The 5,251-nt window shown below is 33.7% G+C and overlaps 1 long non-coding RNA gene across 1 annotated transcript; it reads left to right on the top strand.

Moving 5' to 3' along the window:
* Positions 1-252: 252 nt before the first annotated feature.
* LOC148689429 (uncharacterized) lies at positions 253-4,750 on the top strand. Its single transcript, XR_015958235.1, has 2 exons — positions 253-698; positions 3,925-4,750. It is a non-coding gene; the product is annotated as an uncharacterized LOC148689429 (long non-coding RNA).
* Positions 4,751-5,251: the final 501 nt, after the last annotated feature.

A 5,251-nucleotide genomic window follows, 5' to 3' on the forward strand; every position in this document is an offset into this window, starting at 1 on the left:
GAGACTTATTTATTCTTAGCAGCAGATACCGCACACACTCACAGAAGTTTTGTCCAATCAGTGAAAGACGAGTATTTGTTCCGACAATCACGTGGATAGAAGACTTGTGGATTTCTTATTTGTCTACTTGGCCAGGTGTGATCAATTCTTCCTCTGTTTGCTTGATTGTGACTTTGTGATGGACACCAACAGTTTTCCTCTTCACATACACTGTCAGAGTGCAAAGAATCAAAAGCCTTTGATTTCGTCCCCACGTGATGCCTTTGAAATATCACCAAAACTTTTGACTTTTGTGTAGTCTCCGCGTGAAGCCTCCCCCAAAATAAATTCAACTTCTTTATTTTCAAAACCATCTTCTTCTTCTTTATTTTCAAAATAATTCCTCTGAGAGAAAACCGGTTCCACTGTCTGCTTTCTCTGGAAAAATTTTGTTCCGCAGCCTGGCGGATAATCTCGAACGGCAGAGACAATTCTCCTTGGCGGATAACGGTGTCGGCGGTATTGTGTATTACCGCGAGAGGACGAGATCACGGTTGAACGACGAGACCACGGGGGAAGAACACCCCCACGCTGCTGCCTGCTATGGTTCAGTGGGTTGCTGTGGCGAGTCCACGGTGGAGGAAGGCGCGAAAATCGCGGGTTCAGTCTCAGATTTGCAGCAGTCAGCGAAGGACTACGAATCAATCGCGATGTTGCAGGTAAGCCTTTTGGGTTTTGTGACCAAATTGCAGAAAAAGGTTCTGAAATTATGGATCTAAAAGGACACTGCAGGTCTTCAATTTTCTGTGCAGGTTTGATCTTTGCAGCCAGAAACCCCGATTTGTCTGAGGGCCTAATGGGACTAAAAACTTTCTGAATTTGGATAATTGTTGGATGAATTTGTATGATAAAATGGTTTATTTTCAGAAAGAATTTTGTTCTCTGTTGAATGAAATGGTGTAGGGGAATAAAGTTCAAATTGTTGGGTTAATTCAGGCCTAGGTTCAAATGGGTTGTAGGATGGGATTTCGAACGATTGGGTATTTTTGTGAGTTTTGGATTCTACAGGAAAATTCTCAGATGACGATTTCGAACTTTAGATCAAAATTGGTTCAATATTCTCCTTGGTCACCAACCCCCTCTTCCCTATTTCTTCTCAAGTTGAAACTTAGAAAGAACGGTTGGATTCGTTACTTGACGAAGAGGAAGTCTCGAATGAAAACTGGGCTAATTGTTTTGATTCATGAAAACCTGGCTCTGATGCCAATGTTAGAAAATTGGGTACAGGATCGGAAACGGATGTCGTTAAACTATCGATCACAATATGGTGCGAATGATATGAACATAGAGTAAATATGTAATTAATTGAATGAATCTGACATAAAGGAATTTGATAATTATATAGAGATTGAAGTAATCTTTTTGAAGGAGTTGTGTTCTTCAGAAGAAGTTATAACTTCTCAGGTTGAAATACAACTATTCATAACCTTTAACTAATTAATTAAATAAGTAATTATATTATTTTCTTTATTAATTAATTAATTAATTTCACTACATATGTATATTAGTACACTAATATTATGATGTACCTTCACATATGATTACACATATTGTGAAAATCATGTTATCATAATGATATTCCAACATAATATATCATTCAGAATCAAACAACATTCCTCTTTTTAGCATCAGAGCTGGGTAAAGAAAATTGAGAGGAAAAAAAACCCTGGCTAGCAGCCACGGCAGAACCTCGCAACCTTTGCAACCCGCGAGACCCCACGATCGACAAAACCCAACGCAACAAACTCGTACCGCTGAATCTGTCGCATTAAACCTCGACAACCCACAAGTACTTGCGACCCAGCATCGATCCAATCAAGGAATGGCCATTACTACAATATTAACTTTAAGTGACGGATGATGGTGGCAGATATTAGAAAAATCATGTCTGATAAATTATATCTGACACATCATTTAATTAGTGACGGATATTAGAAAAATCATGTCGGTTATATCCGATATAAATTTCTTATGGATATCAAAAAGATCATGTCGGTTATAACCGACAATATTTTTTAATCCCTTTTTTAAATACTTTTGACATATTATGATGGTTTTTAAGTTAATGGTGGTGGTTATAATCCACAGAAATTGACTATTTTATTATTTCTGATGGTTATTATTTTAGTATTCTGGTGGTTATAACCGATAGAAATGAAAATTTTATTATTTAAAATGTTATATTGATTAAAATAAATAAATAAACACATATTTAAAAAAAAAAATTTCACTCATGACCCTAAAGTCTAATGAACCCAATTCCCACGAGCCATAAATTTTCTGAGAGAATAATAACAACAAACTACAATCTGAAGCTCTATCATTTTTGTAATAAGGATTATGCTCCCTCATAGGCAAGCAACAAGATACAAAGAAATTCAAACAATTTTTTTCAATGCATCACAAAGCACATTGTCTGGCACATAAACATACATGAACATCTGGTGTACTCTATCATGTTTGATTTTATTATTTTAAAATGTTATATTGATTAAAAATAAATAAATAAACACATGTTTTAAATATTTTTTTTTTCACTCATGGCCCTGTCGGATATAACCGACACGAACAAAGCACAATTTTGGACAGCCGCCAGAATAATTTCTGAATGTTTTTTTTTGCAATTTTTTACACATGCTATCTCATAGTATATACAAACATATTTGAGGGTTGGATCGTCAAAACTAGTTTCGTGCAATGCATATCCTATCAAATTGATAGATTTAACAAACACTTAAGAATTTATGTTATACTTCTATTAAGTATAAAATAAGATTTATTCACTAGTGTAAATATTTTAAATTGATCGAAGATCGAATTCATTCATTGCATTCTTATAGGGTTGAGGAGTTTAGCTGTAAAAAATCATCAAAATCGAAGCTAAAATGACTGTTAAATTGTGATTTTTCATTTATAACCATCGAAAACTTTTGTTCCGTTACCTAATCTCTGAATGTTTGTTTTTTGCGATTTTTTACATATACAATCTCGGAGTGTGTACAAACAAGTTTGACGGTTGGATCGTCGAAAACATTTCATAGAATGCGTATCGCATCAAAACAGTAGATTAAACAAACACTTAGAGTTAATGTTATACTTCCCCATCAAGTATAAAATAAGATTTTGTGGCATCCAATAGTGTAAATATTTTAAATTGAAGATCGAATTCGTTCAATGCATTCTTATAGAGTCAAGGAGTGTAGCTGTAAAAAATCATCAAAATCAGAGCTAAAATAATCGTTAAATTGTGATTTTTCGTTTATAACCGTCGAAAACTTTAGTTCCATTACGTAATCTCTGAATGTTTGTTTTTTTTACGATTTTTAACGTATGCAATCTCGGAGCGTGCACAAATAAGTTTGACGGTTGGATCGTTGAAAAAAGTTTCGTAGAATAAATATTGCGTCAAAACAATAGATGAAACAAACACTTAGAGTTAATATTATACTTCTATTAAGTATAAAATAAGATTTTATGGTATCCACTAGTGTAAATATTTTAAATTGAAGATCAAATTTATTCATTACATTCTTATAGGATCGAGGAGTGTAGCTATAAAAAAATCATCAAAATTAGAGCTAAAATAACCATTAAATTGTGATTTTTCGTTTATAACCGTAAAAAACTTTTGTTCCGCTACGTAATCTTTGAATGTTGTTTTTTTACGATTTTTGACATATGCAATATCAGAGTGTGTACAAATAAGTTTGACGGTTGGATTGTTGAAAAAAGTTTCGTAGAATGCATATTGCGTCAAAACAATAGATTAAACAAACACTTACTGTTAATATTATTCTTCTATTAAGTATAAAATAAGATTTTGTGGTATCTACTAATGGAAATATTTTAAATTAAAGATCAAATTTATTCATTACATTCTTATAGGGTCAAGGAGTGTAGCTGTAAAAAATCATCAAAATCGAAGGATAATTCCAAGATCGGAAGGATGATACCAATGCTGGATACCAATTTCCTGCACTGAGAATTTGACCTCAACAAGTATAACAATGGATGGAGCATGGAGGATGGAGGAAGAAGAAACATAGAGAGCATGCTTGTATTTTTTAATATATATATATATTTTTTTTATCAAATAACCGTTAGGAGACTATTGTTCCCTTTAAAGGCCTGGACCGTCCAAGAGAGCCAACTCAGCAATCCACTAAAAACCCCTTATAGAAAAGACAAAATAAGAAAAATTGGCTAAATAACTAATTCTTAGTGATCAAGAATAATCACTTATTTTAAGTTCCTATCACTCGTAGCTAAGGTTTTGGAAGATGTTAAGTTGAGTAACGAATAGTTATTAGATAAAATAAATATATTTGTTGCATTACAATAACACAAATTGAAAGTTGGTTTACTGGTTAAGACTTTTTGATCTCCTAAATGAGATATTGGGGGTTCGAGTCTTCTAGGCATCAATTTTCGAACCGGTTCAGGATAAAAACAGAACCTAGAATGTAATCAAATGGATTCCAAGATAAATTTGCCCGATTTTGGTTAGGGTTGCGTCGGTTTCGAGATTTTCGACTTAAGAAGTTTTTATATGGATTGAAGCATTCACTGAATTTCAAAATCCATGAGAGACTTTAGTTACAAGCAAAGAAGTTCAGCTCACACTTACTTATTATGTATGTCGATGATATGGTTGTAACAAGAAATGATCCAGATGAACTAAGGGCATTACATCATTATTTGTCTTGAAGAATTCTTGATGAAGGACCTTGGTCCTTTGAAATACTTTCTTGGTATCGAAGTATCTCGATCCAAGTTTGGAATCTTTTTGTCACAAAGGAAGCATATGATAGACTTGCTAAAAGAAACTGGCATGTCCTTCTGTCAACCTGCCACTACACCATTAGAGAAAGCACTCAAACTTGGAATTGGTCTGAATTAAATACTGGTTGATAAAGGCATGATCTTGTATACACCTAAGTATGGTTAGTCAGGTTATGCATAATCTTGGAGAACAATATATGAATGTTGTTATGAGGGTATTGTGGTATTTAAAAGGGAGTCCAAGAAAAAGTATCTTGTTTGCAAAAAACAGACATCTCAAAGTTGAAGATTATACCAATGTAGGTTGGGCATGATCAGTTGATGATAGGCGTTTGACATCGGGTTATTTTACCTTTGTAAGGGGAAACTTGTCATGTGGAGAAGCAACAAGTTGTAGTTGTTCGTTTTAATGAAAAATATAGTTTAGAGG

Source organism: Pyrus communis, chromosome 17 (assembly GCF_041283825.1).
Source record: "Pyrus communis isolate YQ-2024b chromosome 17, ASM4128382v1, whole genome shotgun sequence".
Lineage (NCBI taxonomy): Eukaryota > Viridiplantae > Streptophyta > Magnoliopsida > Rosales > Rosaceae > Pyrus > Pyrus communis.